The following is a 25,989-nucleotide window of genomic DNA, read 5'->3' on the forward strand; positions in this document are numbered from 1 at the left end:
ACTAGACGATTTCAACATAAAACTTCAGGGGTGTATAGATAACATTGAGGAAAATTGCAATGCATAAAAATAATTACCCTATCAAGGGATTTACATCCATCCATACACAATGTTTATTTGGCAGGCAATGCCAATGTGCTTGGGGTCATTTTGTGAGGTCATGAACCAAGTTCTCTAACTCTGACATGCAATTTGACATAATTATCCTCCTGTTTTTCTTACAAATGTGGTATACATGCAACTTCACCATATCATTGTTTCTTCTACATGTATTACATGTAAATTGAAACTTCACACCTGCTACAGGTCATTGTGTAAAGACAATGACCAAGTTCCAGAAATCTGTATTACAATTTAGCCGAATTATGCCCCATTTTGTAATAAGAAAATGCTGATTAATGTTTGAGTGGAACCACTCTATATTTTCTACAGATATTAAAACAATATGTAGGTGTTCAGAATCCTCATGAATATTCACTGAATAAGACCTCTAATTTTGACGATCCTTTAAACATGATTATGCCCCCTTTTGTACTTGAAAACGTCAGGTAAAGGTTTGAGTGCATGTTAAAATGCAGCCTATAGTTTGCACGAAAGAAATACTTCTACACATATTTAGCCCCCCGTCGAAGAAGAGGGGGTATATTGCTTTCCTCATGTCGGTCTGTCGGTCGGTCTGTCGGTCTGTGGGTCCGTCCACCAGGTGGTTTCCGGATGATAACTCAAGAACGCTTGGGCCTAGGGTCATGAAACTGCATAGGTACATTGAACATGACTCGTAGATGACCCCTATTGATTTTGAGGTCACTAGGTCAAAGGTCAAGGTCACGGTGACCCGAAATAGTGAAATGGTTTCCGGATGATAACTCAAGAACGCTTAGGCCTAGGATCATGAAACTTGATAGGTAGATTGATCATGACTTGCAGATGACCCCTATTGATTTTCAGGTCACTAGGTCAAAGGTCAAGGTCAAAGTGAACCAAAATAGTAAAATGATTTCCGGATGATAACTCAAGAACGCTTAGGCCTAGGGTCATGAAACTTGATAGGTAGATTGATCATGACTCGCAGATGACCCCTTTTGATTTTGAGGTCACTAGGTCAAAGGTCAAGGTCACAGTGACCCGAAATAGTAAAATGGTTTACGGATGATAACTCAAGAACGCTTATGCCTAGGATCATGAAACTTAGTAGGTAGATTTATAATGGCTGGCAGATGACCCCTATTGATTTTCAGGTCACTAGGTCAAAGGTCAAGGTCACGGTGACCCGAAATAGTAAAATTGTTTCCGAATGATAAATCAAGAACGCTTATGCCTAGGATCATGAAACTTCATAGGTACATTGATCATGACTCGCAGATGATCCCTATTGATTTTCAGGTCACAAGGTCAAAGGTCGAGGTCACGGTGACCCGAAATAGTAAAATGGTTTACGGATGATAACTCAAGAATGCTTATGCCTAGGATCATGAAACTTTCTAGGTAGATTGATCATGACTCGCAGTTGACCCCTATTGATTTTCAGGTCACTATATCAAAGGTCAAGGTCACGGTGACCTGAAATAGTAAAATGGTTTCCTGATGATAACTCAAGAACGCTAATGGCTTCGATCATAAAACTTCATAGGTACATTGATCATGAATCGCAGATGACCCCTATTGATTTTCAGGTCACTAGGTCAAAGGTCAAGGTCACGATGACCCTAAATAGTAAAATGGTTTCTGGATGATAACTCAAGAACACTTATGGCTAGGATCATGAAACTTCATAGGTACATTAATCATGACTGGCAGATGACCTTATAGATTTGCAGGTCACTAGGTCAAAGGTCAAGGTCACAGTGACAAAAAACATATTCACACAATAGCTGTCACTACAACGGAGAGCCCATATGGGGGGCATGCATGTTTTACAAACAGCCCTTGTTGTACTCTCAAATGTCTTAGTGGTCTAAAGCAGATTCCCATTACACTGACCTGCGTTTTAGCAGAATTGTGCACCTTATTGTACTTTTTGAACAAGTGAGATAAACCGGTGCATGCAATAACTCCTACATGTATCTCTTGATTACAAAATTTGGGGCGTGTTGGGTCAATGTCACTGTAGTCTGTTACTTAACATAGATTAACAATATTCCTTATACCTTATAGTTATGCTGAAGACATTGTGCTGAATTTTTATGCCCCCCTTCGAAGAAGAGGGGGTATATTGCTTTTCACGTCGGTCTGTCGGTCGGTCGGTCTGTCCACCAGGTGGTTTCTGGATGATAACTCAAGAACGCATAGGCCTAAGATCATGAAACTTCATAGGTACATTGATCATGACTCGCAGATGACCCCTATTGATTTTGAGGTCACTAGGTCAAATGTCAAGGTCACTGTTACCCGAAATAGTAAAATGGTTTCCGGATGATAATTCAAGAACGCTTATGCCTAGCATCATGAAAATTGATAGGTTGATTGATCATGACTCGCAGATGACCCCTAATGATTTTCAGGTTACTAGGTCAAAGGTCAAGGTCACGGTGACCCGAAATAGTAAAATGTTTCCGTTATAGATAGATAAGACTTTAAATCTACTCCGGTACACATCAACTGGTGAAAATAATACTTTGTTTCAAACATCAGTTTTACCATCAGCTGTGCACTGGTACTATATCGGTGGCAATAACAAAAATAACGACACGCAACATTTAAGAAAACAGTACAGTAAATTTAATATAGAATTATAGCTTGATGTTAACACGTCGATTATGTTTGTTCTGATTAATTAAGGGCAGAAAATGAACTACTTTATGTTGAAAAGCGTGTGAACTGAGACTTATTGAGCGGCACATGAAACAATGGCCGCCGTTTTGAATCACATAATAACACTATTTTTTCGAATGCCCATGTGTAAGCAAGACGTTCAAGGTTTAATTCTTTATGTACGTCGTTTGCCTCTGGAATCAACTTCATTTACTTGACAGCAAAGTGTTAACTTCGTACATGTATTTAGGCTCGTAGCTGTGCGTAGGCAATGTAGGCACGTGCCTTCACATCATTATGAAAAATCGAAAAAATAAAAACGCTCGAAAATGCAAAAAAATCTGAGGCTATGAGGGAGGGGGGTGGGGTTACCCCTAGAGTATTCGAACATAAAATAGTTTGGACATTGATCGTGTTCAACAAGTTTATATTTAAAACTAAGAAAGTAGCGTAGCCTTTTTACTCTAGTGAAATGCACCCACATTAAGAATAGATCGCATTTTTAATTGTATGACGTCACCTCTCAAGTGTTTATGGTTTAAACCCATTCTATTCTAAAGACCGTCCAGATCGAGTGACTGAGAGTTTCCTGTGTATGTACATAGTATATTATTATTGATGGCATATTATTTTCACGTCAAAGATTTTTGTAATATATTTCAAATGTAATTTTGTAACTTTCCGATAATAATTACGTGGGTTATTTGACAGAGTTCTGTCTACCTGTAAATATAAATCACGACATGGTGAATTAACACGGAGGCACGTCTTTTAAATGGCGGATTAAGCACCGTGGAGGCCCATAGGCAGTGAAACTTTTGGAGCCCTGGGCCCGTAGTCGGCATATTGCCTACTAAAATGATTGTCACTTGGTATGGCAATGTCAAGCCTTTACTTAGGGACATAACATTGATGTACACAATATTTGGTTTTGTTATGCCATTCGATTAAGCTAAGAAAGTAAGTAAAATTTTGTGTTCGTCGTGTTCTCATGGAGCCCCTTAACGTCGCGGACCCAGTGGCAGTTACCTATACTCTGTCTAATTGGTAATCCGGGACTGTCGTTGACTTCTGTAATTTAAGTTTAAACCGTTATGTGTACAATTCATTCACGTCCTGGTGATTTGAAATATGTTAAACCATGTTAAGTACCATGTTAAGTTATTACGTCGAAATAATTAATTACGCTCGATCGCTGATTGTCGCCCCATGTATCACTCCAAAATATCCGGGGTATTCTTAAGTATACTACAAAGTACCCGGTTTGCAGAAAATAAATAAAACAAAGTACCCCAGAGTATAGTCGGGTGTCTATAAGCGTTTTTTTCCGTACCTTGGGTACAGTGTAGTATACTTGAGGGTACCCGGTGTGACTTTTAAATAGTACATGAGACCACAACGACCAAATCAGCGTTAATTATGTGTGGTATCCCTTGATGGAGCGTATGCTTTCGCTTTTACTAAACAAGATCAGTAAAATGGAATTATATATTAATTTGTTAGCTGTCCGTGTTTATGTTTTATTATAATCATACTCATACTTGTGCTACTTCGTGTTTGTTTGTTTATTCGATTATGTTTCATTTACTAAAAAAATGGCGTGTGTGTATGCGAGCACTAATTTCTCTGTATATATATTAAATAATCTAGACTTATATCCTGCTCATATATAATCCTAACCATATCCTCGAATGTATATGGCAGATTTTGATGCCGAACGTATTTTTTTTTCTCAATTTACATTAAAACTAATTAATCAAAGCATTTCACACTTAAACGTCCCTTTCACTAAGAAAAATGCTAGTATAAAACGTTACATGAAACCCACATTGTACATTTATAAACAATTTGTTTCAAATGCAAACCTTAGCCCGATATTATTCAACTTGATAATGGAACATGCAACTTATTGTCATAGGGTGATTATAATGGCATAGGTTGATTAAATCGATGTTATATTTCAAAGCCACTATCTTTAAGTAGGCATAGTCAATTGTTATTAGAATTGTAGTTGTAGTATTAGTAGTGTTTAACCACTATTGTTATACTTCATGCTAACACCGTTTATGCGCACGAGCACTTGATTGATAATCCTTTTCGCGCCACTGTCCAAAGGCTGCACATCACACTTTTTAGCCACCAATGCGAATTGGCCCCGGTCAAATTTCTAAATAAAGAGAACATTGCTCAAGTAAGCACCATTTTGAGTGTCTTAATAATAATGAATGTCAGGTTTGAGTTGTGGTGATTTTTCTTGGATGTTTGTAAGTTACCAAAACATTGGTATTTTAACTATAGCTGCATACAGGAAGTAGAATTAATGCAATTCGAAAACAGGTGTAATGCTGGCTCCGGTCAGTATTTCTGTTGGAAATTTGAAAGGGCGTACGGACATAGAACTATTACAAAAAATCTAATCCTTTGACCCCCAATTTTCTCCATTGCTGTTTAGTACTTGGTAAGTTACCAATGTAAAAACATGGTTTCCAGGCACCTTGCTTCTGCAGGAAAGTGGCAGTTTGTTGTTGAAACTGGCTTAAAAAGGCTCGGAAACACACATAATTCTGATGTTTTGATTTGAAATAATCAATACTAAAACATTTTGCCCCAACTCATTTGATTTGAATGTTACTGATTTTTCAGAAGGCACAGCCTCAACCATTCTGGCAATGTGCTTGGTTTATTTTCAGATTTGCGAGGTGACCAGTTTCCAGACATTGGTTCGCTCCTGCTTGTGTACGCGATTGGCCGAGACTAAAAAAACTGTAGTGTGCCACCAAAAGCGGTAGCGACGGTCAGATAGCTAGACGCCATTTGAATGTGCTGATTTAGCAGTTGTTTATAAATACATCTGCAGGTATTTTATGTTATTTTTATTATTATTATCATTACTATTACTATTATTATTATGTTTATTATTATTATTATTATATTGAAATAATATTGTATTGTTAAACATGTCGATGCGGTTGTATTGATTGCATTGTTATATGTTTGCTATATTGAAATGATTGATTATCTATTCCTTAACATGAATCCATTTATATTTGTTATATAATTCTAAGCTTTTGTTGCAGATTTATTCATATTTATTTGTCTGCACGGGGACATTACACTTAGAAACATCAACCGTTGTTGGTTTTTATTCTCCACCCACTACGGCTGGCGAGGCCGGCAACAATGGCGCCCAACGTGAATTCTTCGTGACTTCCCCTAGCAGCAAGACAGCGAGCGTTTTCGGAGCACTCCAAAAGAAGAATACAGACTTCTACGAGGAAGGTATTCTGTATGGCCATTTTTGAATTGTCCATGGACCGACCATAAACATTAAATCCCGGGTTGTGATAAGATTGTGAAAACACATAGCATGCTTTGAAATTGAGCTCAATACACATCATTCCTGATTACCGGTACCACTACGCTTTAGTGCACTTGTCCGAGGATCACGCTTTTCGTCGATGGATTGAAGACCAGACTGTGTTTTATTACTGCGTTAAGTGATTTGACACTTAATTGTGAATTCTATTTGATAAATTCATTAGTGTTTTAAGTTTTATTTAAGTAATATTTTCATTAATTACGGGTGCAGCCGATTGTATAAACAATTTAACCACAAGGTAACCACAAGATCGCAGTAACCGCTGTGGTTACCGCGTCTCGGCGGTTTGTATAAAAAACGACGTTGCCAGTAACCGCTCTATTACCGCGGTGATTTGTAACCCACCTCTATGAGCTGGTTAGACGCTGGTTACCACACGGACTACTGACCAACATGGCGGACGTACTTTTTTTTAGACACAGACGACAGCGACGATTTCGACGAATTGACTTACAAACGAATGGACTTGATGACGACGAACTGCGCCGAAGGTATAGGTTTTCTGCCCAGAGCCTTGACCGACTTGTCGACCTCTTGGACCCTATTTTACGACGACAGACGCGACGAAACAGGTCTCTGTCAACACGGCAGCAGATACTTATAACTCTTCGATTCTTGGCAACTGGGAATTTTCTTCAGGTTATCGGGGACACCTTCGGCGTTGACATAGCTACTGTTTCTCGGGTTATCACCGCTGTCGACGCTATTTTCGGACTGAAGGACCGTTTCATTAAATTTCCAACCAGCGACGAAGACCGACGCCGAGCGACTAATGACTTCTTCCGGGTTCGGGGATTCCCTTCCGGCATTGGTTGTATAGACGGAACCCACATCCGTCTTCTATCACCCGGTCAGCCCGACGAAGCAGCGTACGTCAACAGGAAACACTATCACTCGATCAACGTACAGGCAACTTGTGACAGAGACGGTAAGCCAAATTTGTATTATTGATGTCCAGGAAAAACTGCATTAATTTTTAAATCCACGGAATCTTATCCAAAACACTTAGTTCATATTTCATTATTTTAATGATGTTCACAATGCAAGAATTTCGTCTTAATATATTAAACAATACATCATAAAACGAAATGATCGCATCACATTTCAATAACAAATCATACTATCCACTTTAAACATATATGACTGCTGTCCATGTGCACATCCACGTTTATTTAACTCCGTTTCCTTTCCTATAAAAATGCGACTGTATCTGCGACTTAACGTGTGAAAACTGGCTAAATCCACTCAGTTTTCTCTGAATGCATATACATGACTACACAGTTCGTGTACATTGAAATTTTGGACATTGAGGTTCCCTACGGGGTACCCACTGAAAAATCTTGTATTTACCCATATGTAAAATGTTTAAATATTGAAAGCTAAGGTTTAGTTTGATAGTTTGTTTATTATCATAGGAGGTAGATATTACAATATGTTTATATTGCAAATGTGTATTAACTAAGACAATTTCTCTGTAAGAATTTAATTATAAATCATTTATGGTGCATGCAAAATATAATATTTAAATTTGGACCAAAAATCTTCATTAAAAATTGTAATAACTTTTTGTGTCTTTGAACAAGACATAAAAATAAAATTTCCCAAGAGAAAGAAATTGCACATTTTATAAGTGTTATCTCTGAAAATTAATAGCCCATTATATATCTAATTTGATAGAAATATAAAATTAATTATTTGTTTTGTAAAAGAATTCTAACAGTTAAGACTATTGCAAAGCTGCTTTACATTTAGAACAACATTATTTTCTCTTATTTAACTCAAGATAAATCTCTAAAAATAGTTCATCTATTGTAAATCTAATGCAGTAATAGTGAGGACATCCATTAAATTAAACAAAAGATTTTAATGTTAAAAAATCTTGAGTTACATATTTACAAATTGCAAATCAAATAAATTTTACATGTTATCTTTGTTAACTATTAAATTAAAATATGTTTAATTGTGTTATCTGGTAACAGAATCTATCAAAAGACATTGTTTTATTTAATCTATTATAAAAACTTCAGCTAAAATTAAAATTCACATACATTTTCAGCATAATTATACAAAATAACAACCCTGAGATTATTATGTAAATTAATTATGATACACAGAATAAAATGTTTAGCTCATGTTTTAAATCCATTTTCAATAGGGAATTTTACAAGCATGAATGCTTGCTGGCCAGGAAGCTGCCATGATGCCCACGTTTTCAGGATGTCCAACGTTGGCAGACATTTAGACAGGGCTCGAATTTAACTTTTTTTTCTACTTGCAAAACATTGCGAGCAGCTTTAATACTAACTCGCAAAATCAAAAACATTCTTGCAAATATTTGTTATTTATTAAGTTCTTTTTCCCACTTTTTTAATGTTTTCGTAGAAGGATTTAATTTCTGTTTTTTTTTTACTCAACTGTTAACTTTGCTTTATCTTATTACTTATATTGTTATTTCCGTCTGTGGGCAAAAAGAAACAAGTTATTTTCTGCTTCAACGCCATGGCTGTTCAAGTTCAATGAACACGTGTGAATAATCGAATGTTTCACGTTCTATGTACCAATACCATCTGTGTATCTGTACTATATTATACCAGTCTACATACAAGGTGCGCGCTTAAGCATACGGGTATTCGGACGTTCTATAAATTGACATACGGTTTAGCGTTCATGACGTCGAACGCATTAAGCAATATTACTATTTTTTCACTATTTCTTTACTCGCAAAAAAATACGAGTGGCTTAAAACTTAACTCGCAATCGGTATTTTTCACTCGCATTTTGCGAGTGTGCGAGTGTTAATTTCGAGCCCTGATTTAGATGCAAATCATCAAGGTAATGCATTAAAATTGTAATACCTCATATAATGTTGAAAGTTATTTATTTATTTAACAGGTAGAGTTTTACTAGTATGTTCATGTTGTGACTTCCATAGACTCCTAGTATTTTATAATAAAGTAAAGATAGACTGTGATGTAGTCATGTACTTAATCCTAAAATACATTATACCTTACAGTTATACTATGTTATATCATTAAAAATTAAATAAATTATTTAATAAACATGTATGTGTTGTGATATGTGTGATTTGCTATATATCTATCTTACATGCAGATCCTGGACGTGGTTGGCTGTTGGGAGACAGTGGCTATCCCTGTCGACCATTCCTAATGACACCCATATTGCATCCAAGTAAGATCAGTTGTTGTGTTTTTAAATATCATAATTTGTTTCAACTAGTTTATGAATGAAATTCAGTTCTGTGTTGGTATAATGAGCAAAATCATTGAGGTACAAATGCTTTTATAATTATATCACTAATATGAATTATTTATTAAAAACTTATTATGATATACAAAATAATTCATTATAAATTGTTAAATGCACTAAAAACGACAATAATACTAATATGCTGTTAAAAAAGCAAAAAGGTTAAATGAAAATAATAATAAAATGAATACTAGTAATTATTATGAGAATAACTATAATTATCATTATTGTTACCATTATCACAGGAAATGAAGCCGAAGAACGGTACAACCAAGCACACATAAGCACGCGAAACATTATAGAGAGGTGCTTTGGTGTATGGAAGAGGACCTTCCATATATTGCATGTGGAGGTAGATTTAATGTTTGATTTAATAATAATAAATTTAATAATAAACTTTAATAATTGAATGAATAAGGTCTTTTGTCAACACAAAAGCAGTTAAAATTTACCAATATTCATTAATGTTTCATGCAGGAAGCTTAAAATTTACCTTAATGAAGATTGATACTTAATAACTGGTATTTCATTTTATAATAAACATCCTTGTTTGGATAAGTATGCTTAATTTAATTGTCATGAATGCATAATAAAAGGGACTTGTTTACAGTTTATAAAAATTTGAATTTTTCAACTTTTTGTCACAGATTCAAGAAATAAATGAAATTTTTATGTCAGTGTGAGAAATAACACTAATGCCGCCGACTTAATCTTATTCGATTCCTTTGTTATCGTTATATTTTGCAACAATACGTGGATGGTTATACAAAGTATAAAATAAATGGCAACCCATGTGAAGACACATTATGTGAATAAGTCCCTTTAATTCATTACTGCTAACATTGCCAATCTGAAAATAATGACCAACATATATGCTGTGTTCTGAGAAAACTGGGCATAATGCATGTGCTCAAAGTGTCGTCCCAGATTAGCCTGTGCAGTCCCCACAGGCTAATCAGGAACAACACTTTCCGCTTAAACTGGATTTTTGCTAAGAAGAGATATCATTTACATGAAAAATTGTCGTCCCTGATTATGGGACGACACTTAGCACATGCATTATGCTCAGTTTTCTCAGAACACGACACATATTATGTGAATGTTGCAGTTAGGATTTTATTTATTTATTAATTATTATTAGAAGTATTTCATTTTCAGATTCGAATGAAGCCTGCAAAGGTGACGCGGATAGTATTGGCGTGCGCTGTGCTGCACAACATGAGACGGATGTGGGGGGAACCGAACCCGGATGTTCAAGACGACCTTGACGAACAACCGGACGTACAGAACTTTGACGGACCAATGGACGGACGTGGTGTAAGGAATAGACTGATTGAACAGTATTTTGTTTAAGTGTTTTTTCCACTATGTTTTTCATGTTGAATGTTACAGTGCTACATTGATAATAATTTCATTCTTCTTGTTATCTCCCTGCAACCCGAAGGCGGAGGGATATAGTTTGAGCGTTGTTCGTCTGTCTGTCTGTCATAAACTTGTCAGGCGTGGGTGTATACCATGAACAAGAACGATAACCCTTAACATTCTAAAATAAAGAGTTATTGTCCTTTGTTGTTTATATGGTGTAACTTTTTAGGGCTATATCTAGGATACGATAAAAGAGATTTCTACATAAAAAAAGACATGAGTGTATAGATATCAGTGTGGAGAATTGCAATGCAATGTTATTGCAATTATTTTCACTGATATCTATAGCCCTGCACTGTGTTACTTTACAGTTACTGCCCTGTTCTTTATTTGGCGCTTTTCGGCGGGTGATATCAATTCAAGGAATTGCTTGTTTCATTTATGAAATTTATCTAAAAAATTACTAATTGTTATTCTGATTTCTTTTTGAAAATATCACAGGAAATTTGCTGTTCTTGTTTACATTGTATTGCCATTTTTCCTCTGTGTTTATTAATTTAATAAAGTAATAGTGCAATGTATGTGTACTTCAAGCTTTCAATTGTATATAAACAGTGACATCTTTGTATAGGAAAATGAAATATTTATTGCAATTAAAATGGTGAAAATGCATGAACATATGCAGTAAAATAAATTATTATTGTATTAACTGTTGTTGTTATTAACAAATCAAACTATCAAACAAAAAGATTTAACAGTAAAATAACATTAACGAGAATAATAAATGTTTTCATTATTTTTCAAGGCGTTCTATCAATAACTCTGCAAGTCGTGCAACTTTTCGGTAACATGCTGCCCCCTCCCGACTCATCTCTGCCTGGCTTTCCAGGGCCTCTAACTGGGCATCTTTGAGAGTCCTTAAAGATCAATGTTGAAAAGTATGTCACAAAGTACATGTACTTGATCTTACATTTAAATGAACATTTTAATGAATTGAAGCTTTAACAAAAAGACATAATAATATCAAGCATTTACATTTCATGAACTTGCCAATAAAAAGAAAATGATTCAACAAAAAGAATACTCCTGATTTATCAATAGTTATAGTTCTCATGTTTACATATCCCATTATTACCTCTTTCTGCTACTGTCACTGGGCAGTGGGGTTGAGGTTGAGGCTGATGGAACAGATGTTGCTAGATAGAACAACAAATATCCAAATATATTTTATAATTTTAAGTTATTTAAAAGAATAAAACAGGAAAACAGAAGAAAATGTGGTGGTGGTGGTGGTGGTGGAAGTAGTAGTAGTAATAGAAGTAGTTACATAAGTATGAGTAGTAGCAGTAGAAGTAGACATATCAGTCATAGTAGTAGTAGTAGTAGCACTAGAAGTAGCTGTAGAAGTAGTATTAGTATTAGTAGTAGTAGTAGCACTAGAAGCAGCAGTTGTAGTATTAGTTGCACTAGAAGTAGCTGTAGAAGTAGTATTACCACAAGCAGTAGCAGTAGCATAGTACCGGTAGTTTTAGGGGTAGTGGTAGCACTAGCACTTGTACTATTAGTGGTACTGTTACTAGTGTAAGAAGTATTTGTAATTATAGCATTACATTTTATGATATATACAATTCATTTCAATAAATATTGAAACACTGTTAACATTTACAAATATATATTTTTTTATTTCGTACATATTATTTTATAGACTTAGAGTTATGTTGATGAAAGAACTTACCTCTTGAGTTTTCCTTGCTTCTCGGGCATCTCGGCGTATCTGGAAATTTAATTAAACAAATCCTTATCTTAAACAAAAAATAAGGGAAATAGTTTTCCCTCATTGGACCCCTACATATTGCTCTTTACGGAATCGCTCATTTATAACACGGGTAAGTTTTATGAACAAAACAATACACATATTCATTTATCTAGCATGTTACTGCTAAAAACCGCATTGACAAACAGATGTGTACATCAAACGTATAAGTGGTGAATATTTGTGCATCTTCGATATAACTATAAGGAAAGGAACAACTTTTTTTAAATGTACACAATGCACATTTCAAAAGCATAGTCATTGAGTTTACCCAAACATTTTGGAACAGTCGCTGTGTAAAGTCAACGTCATTTAGTCTGTGGATGTCGAAGTAGACAGTCGTATTTCGGTTCCTGTAAGTTAAAGCATGGAGTTTTAAAGTGTCTGTACTTACTGTCTTGAAAGGTTTCCGCCACACCGAAGGGATCCGGGATGTCCATGGCGGTTAATAACTCCATTATGGGCAGGCCCAGGAATCCCGGCGATGGAGGAGTAACCGCTACAACGATTCGGATTTAATTAATGCGTGAATGTGTTAGGAGTATAACTGAAATTGTTTCGAAAATGATTGGAAAGGATCTAATGTATCACTGACAATGGATAATTAATAACACAAGGCAAGAGAAGAAATCGTTTGGAGTATTCGATTTTTTTTCATAATAGTATTTATTATATGTGGCTATGGTAAAAATATGAAGATGAAATATCGGGAATATCTTTCAGTTGTATTACTATAATCTTAAAACAATATTAAACATACCGATGACGGTATCTGCGTCGTCCACGACGCCATGAAACGATGCCGAGTGGGCAAACAGACTCGCCACCGCCTGCGAGGTCTGCGACATTTCAGTCAATGGCGGTCCTCCCCCCGTAGCGGCAGCATGGTTTCGCTCCTTTGAAACGTCGGCTTTAGCGTTTTTGGTCTAAAATAAATATAACATAAATGGATACATTTCATTTCGCCTTTTGAAATTCTTCGATATTCTGCCATTACTAGGTGAATTAGAAATCTATGAATTGTAGTTTGCGCCACCCGTGTGTGAGATGTTAGCTCAAATAAAGAAAAAAACCTGTCGTTACTACGGCAGTCGAGGGTTTGAGCCCACCACCGGTCGAAATATCCCTCAGTGCTCGCTTAATTTTGTCGTACGTTAAATCAATTTCACTCGTATAATTGGAAATGGTGTATATTTGATGTAAATTTCTAGTAAAAGACATACTAATTCTATATTTACCATGTTCCTCCACTTTTCCTTGATTTGTTGTAGTGTCCTCGGTCCGTTTCCGCATGCGTTTACACCAGCTAAAAGTTCGTCCCAAATCTCACGGACTCGAGCAACCATGCCCGGACCGCCCGAGCCATGATTCATTCTAAGTTTGTGAATATTCAATTTCATGAAATCTGTCATTACTTCGATTTCGCGCTCGTTAAAAGCTTTCGCTCTTTTGTTGACATTTTCCATTTTGCAAAAGCGTCGGCTGTCAAATTGACAATTTGCGCGAAAATGACGTCATGTTAAGTACCGGTATTGCATTGTTGGTAATTTTACTGCGGTAAGTTGACAAATTTCAATGGTTAGGTAACCGCGCAGTAACCATCTTTTATACAAATGAATATAAACGGCGGTAACCTAACCATGCAAATTACTGCGGTAATCAAATTACCACAGTAAATTTAAACCACTGTTTATACAATTGGCTGCAGGTAGCGTAGTTGTGTAAACAATATTGAGTAAGTGGTAAAATCATTCTAGTGACATTTTGAAGGTGAAATTTCGTGCAATTGATATCAGAATGATTTAATTGATATGTACCTTTATCAGAAAAAGGAGATACGTGTGACTTTGTATAAATTCATGCGTATTTTTTTAAACGGGTTGTGCTGAACGTTAAATATATTATTTAGCATTGATTGAGGTCTGATCCACCTGTCGCGCGTTGTTTTTATATCGCGTATTTTAAACCGTTTGTGTTGTGTAAAATATACCCAGTATATTTTACATCGTTACGCATTTTTGTATGTGCACTTCTTATTAGTGTGTATACAAAGTTGAAATTGGAGTTGTGTGCCATATGTTTGGTTAGGTTGTACAAACATCAGCGGCGCATGGTTTAAAATATAGGTTAAACTTAAAACGTGTGATACATAAACAGAATTTACATTGAAGAAATAAAACTAATGTCAAATTAAATTAACTCAATTAATTAATCACAAAACAATAATAAAATAAAAACAATACAAAAATAAAAAATAAAAATAAATTAACAATTGCCCACTAAATAATTTTTAATTAGATTGAAGATTTTAAATTGTACTTAATCATCTTGATTAAAATTATATTGAAAACATTTTAACCTAAATATAATTTAGATACTTTAAATTTGGTTAAAATAAATTTCACTGATTTGTTTTAAATAAAATCTGATTTCAGTAGGTTTTAAAATAAAATAAATTTAGTGAACTTGATGAACTTGGTGTTTGAATTACTTTATATATAGTAATATAATATATTAAGTTCAATTAAGTTTAATTCAATTAATTAAATTAAAAATAAAATAAAATAAAATTACATTAAATAAAATTAAAGAAGATTAAATTAAATTAAATTAGTTTAAGTTTAATTGAAGTGAATGGAATGAAATTAAATAAGGTTTAGTTTAATGAAATGACTTGAATTAAATTAAATTAGGTTAAGTTTATTTGATTTGAATTTAATTAAAATAAATTAGGTTATGTTAAACTAAATTCATTGAATTGAATTGTGAACTGAATTGTGAATTGAATTGTAAATTCAATTGTGAATGGAATTGTGAATGGAAGTGTGAATTGAATTGTGATTTGAATTGTGATTTGAATTGTGAATTGAATTGTGAATTGAATTGTGAATTGAATTGTGAATTGAATTGTAAATTCAATTGTGAATGGAATTGTGAATGGAAGTGTGAATTTAATTGTGATTTGAATTGTGAATTGAATTGTGAATTGATTTGTGAATTGTGATTTCTGAATTGAATTGTGCATTGTGATTTGTGATTTGAATTTAAGTGTTCAAATGAATGAACTATTAAAGAGAAGTGAAGTGAATTGTTTAAGTGAAGTGAAGTGTTCAAATGAAGTGAAGTGTTCAAGTGAAGTGAAGTGTTCAAATAACGTGTTCGATTGAAGTGTACAAGTGAAGTGTACAAGTGAACTGATGTGTTGAAGTCAAGTGAAGTTGAATTAAATTGAAGTTTCTTAATATTAAGTGATAATTAGCTGTAAAGCTGCTAAATCATGGATAATCCTTTATCTGAAAGAGACAAAAGGTTGATGCGAAGGGAACAATTGAAATTAGATATTGATAATAAAGAGAGACAAATTCAGAAGAGAACAAAGCTCGCAAGCATTAAACAAAGAGACAAAGAGATTGAAGAGGAACAATAAGCAGAATTGCAAAAACAGAGAATGAGAGTATTTGAAATGCGACACAAGGCTCGACAAGAAAAAGAAGACCTACACAAACGCAAATGTGAAGAAATCAGAATAAAACTAGAAGACAAAGAGATTGAAAGGCTGAAAGAAAAAAAGAAGACAGTTGGAAAGACAGATTCTGGAAATCGAAGAATTTGATGCGTTGGAAGATGCTGATGGTAGCATGGAACAAGAAGGAGCATGTGGTTATGATACACAGTTTAAGGACATAAACACAGATGAATATAAAAGAGATGACGTGAGATATAAAGACAATGCTAAAATGAGCAGATCTATAATAACGGTAGATGAATATGGACATATAGATGATATCAGTAGCATCAGTAGGGGCATTAGGTACCATGAAAGTGAATTGGAACGTTCAGAGACTTGTTCAGAGAGTACCACAGACACCGTTGACAAGGAGTTAAAATGGCTGGACAGCAAAGCCAAGAAGCATGTAACTGATCGTGGTGACAGGTTGAAAGTTCAGAGGAACTATAATGTCGACAAATGTGATGATGGACTACTGAACATAGATGTTAATCATGAATATCATAATGATAGAGGAAATAGCAAATTGAAAATGTCACATAGAAAGAAACATGGCAATGTGGATCAGATACACAGATTGAATTCTGAGGCCAGAATTAAAAAGGAGGGAGATACATATATAACAGATGATGATGACACGTACTCAGATGACGAAAATAGTATTGAAATTGAAGTAGTACAGCAATTAAAGAAGGAGATAGAAGACATGAAACAGAGAGAAATACAAATGATGGATGAAATTGCAAGTAGAAATAAAACGGAAAAATTAAAAGCAGCTAAGAGAAAGCTCAAGCAACAACAAATAAGACGACTATTACAGCAAAAGCAAGAGTTAGAAGAGAGTCTGTTGGAGAAACAAAGCACTTTAAGTTCCCTAGAGGGAGAGTATTGTGCAGATGATTTGGACACTGACATAAAAGCAGTACGTGAACCTAAAGTGCCTTTTGTAATAAAGCCTAATGTTCCAAAGTTCTCTGATCCTCAAACATTCAATGAATGGAAACTTGAAATTGAATGTATGATGAAATCTGGCATTTATCACCAAGATGTATTGAGACAGTCGATAAGAAATTCCATCACCGGAAAGCCAAGAAAAGTTCTCACAACTTTAAAGCCTGATGCAAGCCTGCAAGAAATACTTACAACTTTGGAAACAAATTTTGGTGATATCAAGACGGGCCAAAGTGTTATGGAAGAATTTTATAATGCCAAACAAGAAAAATACGAAGATATAACGACATGGGCCATACGGTTGGAGACCCTTATCCAGAAGGCCATTAATCGAAATGAAATACAAGAAGATAAGAAAGATACAATGTTGAGAACGAGATTCTGGAGGCAAATCAATAATACTGAATTGCGAAATGCAACCAGAGTGTACTTTGAAACGGTCTCAACATTCGAAGAGTTGAAAGTTAAAGTCAGAAGGGAAGAACAGGAAATGGCTGTATGTAAAGGAACAGAACTGCCTAAAGAGAGTAACGTACTGCACATTGATGAGCAAATGAAAATATTAAAGGATCTCACAGAGAAAATGAATCTTATGGAGAAGAAGTTGAATGAGATGTCAAAAGAGAAACCATCACAAGATAGAAACGAGTCACGTTTTGAAAATCGAACATCCGACCAACCAAATTATAGAAGATGTCATATAGGTCGTTACAGAAACATGAACAGAGGAAGAGGATTTAGAAGTTATCGAGGTCAATATCCAACTCGAGGGTACTTAAGACAAGATCCGACAGAACAACAACCTAAAACACAACATTTAAACCAACAGAGGCTCTGATCGCGGGGGCTGATGAGAGCGGCATGAACAAAATATGCCCCGACACATTGACTGATGAACAACATGAAAAAGGAGACTTACTGCAAAGAATGATCGGAGACCCTAATTTAACAGACATCAAAATAAACGGAATTCTAGTTAAAGCTTTGATTGACAGTGGCTCACAGGTCAGCTCCATCACTGAAGAATTTTATGATAACATGGATCACAAACCTGAATTGAATTCTATAGATGATTTTCAAATAGATCTAAAAGGTGCAAATGGCATGAAAGTTCCATATACTGGATACATCGAAGCATCTATAGAAACACAACTTACCTCTACACCAATACTTACCGTTTTATTGGTTATCCCGGTGTCACAGTATCATGGTGTAGCTCCAGTCCTTCTAGGTACGAATTTAATTCGCAATATTCAACAATGCAGAAATACAGATAATTTACCTGATGAGTGGGAAGCAGCCATGATGTCCATCAATCCGTTTATCGGTAGAGTAACTGCAACGAAACCCATAACCTTACATCCAATGGAAACCAGAACAGTTACTGGATTTGTAAGGAAGATCAAGAATACTGACGCAGCAATTACAGAGGCATTTGAAGATGAACACTCTCATAGTGCTATTGTTTGTCCACGCGTGGTCACTGTGAATAACGCTAGTCGAATCGCAAGAATACCGGTAAGAATCTGCAACGTAACAGCAAGACCAATTAAGATCAAGGCAAGACAGAGCCTATGCCAATTAAACGAAGTGCAAGTATTACGAGAAGCACCCGTTTTAGAGCCATTGACTGCAGCAATACAGACTGAAACAGCACCCGCAAAGAAAGGAAAAGTTGAAGACGGAGATATTAAACATCAATATGGTGTTAATTTAGAACAGACCGATTTGACCGATAATGAAAAAAATCAAGTGTATAAGCTGTTCCAAAAATATGATACAATCTTTCCAAAACATCCCCTGGATCTTGGACATACCTCAACCGTAAAGCACTCTATCAACCTAAACAATGAAACACCTTTTAAAGAACCATATCGAAGAATCCCACCTGGAGTATTTAATGAAGTCAGAGAACACTTGAAAGAAATGCTGGACATGGGAGCAATTCGAGAATCAAGAAGTCCTTGGTCTTCAAACTGTGTAATTGTGAGAAAGAAAAATGGTACAATTCGATTTTGCATCGACTTCCGGAAACTCAATGAGAGAACGAAGAAAGACAGTTATGCTTTACCACGAATTGAAGACACCTTACACTTGTTATCAGGGTCCAAATATTTATCCAAACTAGACTTGAAAGCCGGATACTGGCAGGTAGAACTTGAGGAGGAAGATAAGGAGAAGACTGCGTTTCAGGTTGGAGGCCTGGGGTTTTATGAGTGCAACCGTATGCCCTTTGGGTTATGCAATGCCCCCGCAACCTTCCAACGATTGATGGAACGTTGCATGGGAGATCTTAATCTACGAGACTGCCTCATCTACTTGGACGACATCCTCATTTTTTCCAAAGATATTCAAAGCCATATCCATAGATTGGACGAAGTTTTTTCAAGATTAGCTTCCTACAATCTTACAATTAAGTAGGGATGGCAACGAATACCGATTTCGGTATTCGAATATTCGGTCACCCTTCCGAACGAATATTCGGATATTCGGTCAACATCTGTTGGAAAAAAGTCAACTTTGTTTACCGTACCATTACTCCATGAATTCTACTTTCGTTTTTACCGGAAGTTCACCGGAAGTGTTTAAATATTGACACGGCGTTGCAGTCGTTAATTCGAAGCTTATGTTGTTGATTACTTTTTATTGTTAAAATTGAATGACAAAAACTGTTTTTAAACTATTATATCGTACATCAACAATAGAACGAGAAACATAATATTACATGACGACAAAATAATTACATGACAAAACAGTTAGATCTACATATAATTAAAGCTGAACTTAAACGAATTACTTAGTATGTACATAGCCACAACACACTTTGAACCTGTTTAACAGACTAAACAGTCAGTCTTTTAAAGTTGCCACGTTTAAAAGACACTTGGATCTGCGACTTCTTATCGGATGATGTCGTGAAATACTTCCAAGCAGCGGAAGGCGTAGGTGGCATTTTGCGTGGACAGATATTTACTTTATGCGTGTAGCAATTATAATATTTTCAATTAAATGAGGGTGAAATACCAAAAACATTTCTTTAAGTATAATACCTGATTGAATATTGAGTAATTAATTAATGTTTGGACCATACGATACGCAAATACTCATTAGAGATTGAGTGAATTATTTTCTAAAAGCTTTTTTGATTGGACAACGTGATTATAACCATACGATCTGTTTTGTTTTTCACACCAAGTCGGCTCTTTCTTTACTCATTTAATCTTTGATCATTTTAAATGTAATTCGAGTTATTAGATCAATACGGGTCGGTGTTTTAATTGCCATACGGTCTTATTTGTTTTTACACAAAGTGGCTTTTCCTTTACTCATTTAATCTTTGATAATTTTAAATGTAATTCGAGTCATTGGATCAAGTGCAGGTCGGTGTTTTGATTGCCGACGCGATTTGCACCTATCATCATTTTGACACAAAGTGCCTGGCTTTGTTAGCGGGATTTATGACCGGTATACTGTCATCACCATAGCGACGCATTAACGCGCCTACCGGAATAAACATTATGACACGAGAAACAACTTTTTTGACAATGTTTGAAGCAAATTTTACGAATACAAAGTCTTTGAAATTACTCGATTTTTTTTTCTTCCGAATATTCGATTCGGAAAACAGTATCCGAATATTCGGTCCGGGACCGAATATTCGGATTTTCGGATATTCGTTGACATCCCTACAATTAAGCCATCCAAATGTGAATTCTTCAAAACCAAAATAACATATCTCGGCCATGTTGTCTCCGAGGAGGGAATAAGTACAGACCCCGAAAAGACTGAAACGGTGAAAAATTGGCCCGTTCCTTGCAATGTAAAAGACGTCCGGAAATGCTTAGGGTTTGTTGGATATTACAGGCGTTTCATTAAAACTTTTCTAAGATTTCAAGACCTCTCAACAACCTACTGATTGGCCACACTAACAAACCCAAGAGTAAACAAAAACCGAGTGCATTGGCAAAGAAAGTTCCGTTTGTATGGACAGATGAACAGCAATCGGCTTTTGAGGAGTTAAAAAGGCAGTTGGTTAATCCTCTAATTCTTGCCTTTGCAAACTATGAACTTCCGTTCGTTGTTCACACTGATGCGTCGTCACAAGGTTTTGGCGCAGTCCTCTATCAAAAACAAGATGGGAAGGAAAGGGTGATTGCGTATGCAAGTCGTTCTCTGAGTCCAGCTGAAAAGAATTACCCAGCCCATAAACTGGAATTCCTCGCTTTGAAGTGGGCGATATCGGAAAAATTCCATGATTATCTATATGGAACCAAGTTTGAAGTGGTTACTGACAATAACCCTCTCACTTATGTCACCACTACAGCCAAGTTGGACGCCACTGGTCAGCGTTGGATGGCAGCATTGGCTAATTATGAGTTTACTCCGCGCTATCGCGCCGGACGTCAGAATGTCGATGCGGATGGACTCAGCAGAAAGACCGTAGATACAGATGTTTTAACTGCATTGGCTACAGCTGTGATGGCTACAGTCGAAGAAGCACCTTTATGCTTTAGTATAGCTGATCCCGACGTGATTGACAAACTTGAACAAGAAACAACTGTTCCAGACGACATTATACAAGCATATGCTTTGAGTTCGAAAGATTGGCGAAAATCTCAACTGTCTGATCCAGTAATTGCCGAACTCATAAACCATATCCAGCAAGGCACCAGGCCGACTCTTCAACCGACCTCGAGTGAGTTTTCAGCTGCAAATAAGTATTTGAGAGACTGGAACAAATTGGAACTGAGGGATGGCGTTCTTTATCGTATAGCCAATTATGGGAACCAGTTGTATAGACAGCTTATACTACCCAGTCAGTTACGGGGTGAAGTGTTCCGTGCCCTACACGATGATCTAGGCCATCAGGGTAGGGACCGAACCGCGTCATTGTTTAAACAGAGATTCTACTGGCCTGGTATGGACACTTTTATTAGTCGCAACGTAGCCAGTTGTCCTAGATGTATTCGGCGCAAGACACATGCAGAGGCAGCTCCATTGGTCAGTATTCAGACATCTGCTCCTATGGAAATGGTGTGTTTAGATTTTCTTAGTCTCGAGAGATCTAAAGGTGGCTTTGAGAATATCCTCGTAATCACTGACCATTTCAGCAGATATGCCCAAGCATTTCCTACCACCAACCAGACAGCTCGTACAACCGCCCGTGTCCTTTTTGAAAAATTCTTCGTTCACTACGGATTTCCGGAAAGGATACATAGTGATAAAGGAGCCAATTTTATGTCCAGCCTCATTCAAGAAATTTGTCAACTTGCAGGCATACAGCAATCCCGCACTACTCCTTATCATGCAATGGGCAATGGAATGGTAGAGAGGTTTAACCAAACCTTAATACAAATGTTGGGAACATTAGAGGAAGATAAGAAAAGCAACTGGAAGGACTATGTAAGTCCAATGGTTCACGCATATAACTCGACTATTCACAATAGTACTGGGTACGCACCTTACTTCTTGATGTTTTGGCGCCACCCAAGGTTAGCAGTGGATGCACTTCTAGGTCTCAACACAGACGATATTGGTGCGAAGTACAAGAATGAGTACGCTCGAAATCTCCGTGAACGGTTAGCTTCCTCATACCACAAAGCTAAAGAGATTGCTAACAGGACTGCGGAAGTGACTAAGCGTCAATATGACATGAAGGCAAGAGCTGCTAAAATCCAACCTGGAGATCTTGTTCTTGTGCGAAATGTTACCTTAAAGGGAAAGCAGAAAATAGCTGATCGCTGGGAAGATACGCCGTATGTAGTTTTAGGCCAACCTAATCCTGAAATTCCAGTCTATGACGTCAGGAGGGATGATCTGAGAGCTAAACGCATACGTCGCCTTCATCGCAATCTGTTACTACCCTTTGGAGTGGACTTAACCAGTAGTGGCAGTGTTCCACAGTATAAAGAAAGGCACCAACAGAGTGAACTGGTTGACATACCACGGTATGTAATTCCGCAGCGGAGAGCCGGAAGAACAGTTTCCCAGGACGACGAAAAATCGTGTGTTGACGAAGTTCCAGTTTTACGCCGTTCCGCTAGGAAACGAAATCCGCCTAAATGGAGAACATCCAGAGATTTCGTGTATTGAGACAGTGAACTTTGTGCAATATGACAAATTGTATTCAGTAAACGTTGACCGTAAGTGAAAACGGAGAGTGCGTGTGTGTTTTTTTATGCTGTGATATATAGTAATTGAATATCGCTAATATGTATCACGTGTGATTGTGTTTTTTTAGTATAAATATGCATGCCTCTAATAATGTGAATATTGCTTAATGTCAGTTTGTAATATTCAAAATGTGGTGAATTTTTAAAAATATATAGATGTTTCACTATATATGCGTTTGTTATTTAGTAGTCCGTATAAAGCCGGTTCTGACATGCTCTAAGTTAAAAGTTTAAGCATATTTGCTTAAAATATAAGAACCCTATTGACTTATTATTTTCTCTATGTGTTGATATTAATTTAAATGTCGGGACGACATTTATACACCGGGGGGATATTGTCATAGGGTGATTATAATGTCATAGGTTGATTAAATCGATGTTATATTTCAAAGCCACTATCTTTAAGTAGGCATAGTCAATTGTTATTAGAATTGTAGTTGTAGTATTAGTAGTGTTTAACCACTATTGTTATACTTCATGCTAACACCGTTTATGCGCACGAGCACTTGATTGATAATCCTTTTCGCGCCACTGTCCAAAAGCGGTAGCGACGGTCAGATAGCTAGACGAAACGATTACACAGTCATAAGAAAGTGACCTTATTCCAACAACTCTGTTATACACTATACGATTTCAACTGCTAGCAATAGACATGTAGTGAAATAAGGTCACTTCCAACAGCCTTGCTGTTGGGCTAGCTCTTTACCGACTACCTCTCTGAAGGTTGGGGGTTCAATCCTCGGCCTGAGCTCAGTATTTTCACATTAGACCCAGACACTTGGGTAAAAAACAAAACAGTTAGTGCAGTGTAACCATTTCTTTAGCTTTGCTTAATTTAGGTCAGAATACACTCAATAGTTTCCCTATATAATTCAATGTGAAAGCGACAACTTTAGGCCAAAATAAATGCAACATTTTGCACATAGTCTATAATCATACATTTTCTTAAAGGCCATTCTAAGCGGAATGCAATAAAAAAGATATGCCATGTTCAATGCAAGAAAGAACTTGACACAAATCAAAATCGGCTGTTTTTGCAACTTTTTTTTTCGGCCGTTTCTTAGTGGAATGTAACCTTTTTCAGTGCGATGGTTTACTATAGTCTTCAAGTTTATCATATTTCAGGGATTCAGTAGTGAACACCTATTCATGCCCTACCATTATCTCCGAAAGATAACACCCGAATAATAGATAAAAGTGTAAAAATGCCTTCCTGTCAATTATGGTATTTGTTTAGAGAGTACATTCTTCAAGAAACGGTTATTTAGTGTACTGTAACCTTAAAATGTCATTTCACAACTTCCGCCCAAGACAGTATGGAAGAAGATTTTTGTTTTGTTGATTTCTCCACAAAAGACACGCGGTTTGATGTCGGCTGTGAAAGGTATCATGTTTTAACCATGTATTAGATTGATTCGAGTTTACAGAAATACGTGTTATATAAGGGCAGGTATAAAACCCGGAAATATCCGGAAAACCCGGAAATCTTTAAGGTAAAACCCGGAACCGATATAAATGGTTATAACTTCATTATTATTCGTCCGATATTAATTATAATGGTACCGTTGTAAAGAAGATCCTCTACAAATTCTAACCATATCAAAATATTTTATGGCAGGGTCGTAGTCGGCCTGTAAATTGCGGACAAAGTCGGCCTGTTTTAACGTTTTTTTTACACACGCAAATGCCGAAAAGAAAACCCGGAACCGATATAAATAGTTATAACTTCATTATTATTCGTCCGATATTAATTATAATGGTACCGTTGTAAAGAAGATCCTCTACATATTCAAACCATATCAAAATATTTTATGGCAGGGTCGTAGTCGGCCTGTAAATCGCGGACAAAGTCGGCCTGTTTTAACGTTTTTTTTACACACGCAAATGCCGAAAAGAAAACACGGAACCGATATAAATGGTTATAACTTCATAATTATTCGTCCAATATTAATTATAATGGTACCGTTGTAAAGAAGATCCTGTACAGATTCTAACCATATCAAAATATTTTATGGCAAGGTCGTAGTCGGCCTGTAAATCGCGGACAAAGTCGGCCTGTTTTAACGTTTTTTTACACACGCAAATGCCGAAAAGAAAACCCGGAACCGATATAAATGGTTATAACTTCATTATTATTCGTCCGATATTAATTATAATGGTACCGTTGTAAAGAAGATCCTCTGCAGATTCTAACCATATCAAAATATTTTATGGCAGGATCGTAGTCGGCCTGTAAATCGCGGACAAAGTCGGCCTGTTTTAACGTTTTTTTTTACACACGCAAATGCCGAAAAGAAAACACGGAACCGATATAAATGGTTATAACTTCATAATTATTCGTCCAATATTAATTATAATGGTACCGTTGTAAAGAAGATTATCTACAGATTCTAACCATATCAAAATATTTTATGGCAGGGTCGTAGTCGGCCTGTAAATCGCGGACAAAGTCGGCCTGTTTTAACGGGTTTTTGTACACACGCAAATGCCGTAAAGAAAACCCGGAACCGATATAAATGGTTATAACTTCATTATTATTCGTCCGATATTAATTATAATGGTACCGTTGTAACGAAGATCCTCTACAAATTCTAACCATATCAAAATATTTTATGGCAGGGTCGTAGTCGGCCTGTAAATCGCGGACAAAGTCGGCCTGTTTTAATGGGTTTGTTTACACACGCAAATGCCGTAAAGAAAACCCGGAACCGATATAAATGGTTATAAATGCATTATTAATAGTCCGATATTAATTGTAATGGTACCGTTGTAAAGAAGATCC

General features: G+C 36.2%; 1 protein-coding gene and 1 long non-coding RNA gene across 3 annotated transcripts in view; one reads left to right on the plus strand and one right to left on the minus strand.

Annotated features, from left to right (window-relative positions):
- LOC127841392 (uncharacterized) overlaps positions 1 to 25,989 on the plus strand; it is a 605,785-nt gene that overhangs the window by 376,156 nt on the left and 203,640 nt on the right. The window lies entirely within an intron of this gene.
- On the minus strand, positions 12,500 to 13,787 carry LOC127841405 (uncharacterized). The gene is made up of 3 exons (XR_008030965.1): positions 13,336 to 13,787; positions 12,970 to 13,074; positions 12,500 to 12,536 (listed from the first exon to the last, which is right to left on the minus strand). It is a non-coding gene; the product is annotated as an uncharacterized LOC127841405 (long non-coding RNA).

This window comes from Dreissena polymorpha, chromosome 8 (assembly GCF_020536995.1).
Source record: "Dreissena polymorpha isolate Duluth1 chromosome 8, UMN_Dpol_1.0, whole genome shotgun sequence".
Taxonomy (NCBI): Eukaryota; Metazoa; Mollusca; class Bivalvia; order Myida; family Dreissenidae; genus Dreissena; species Dreissena polymorpha.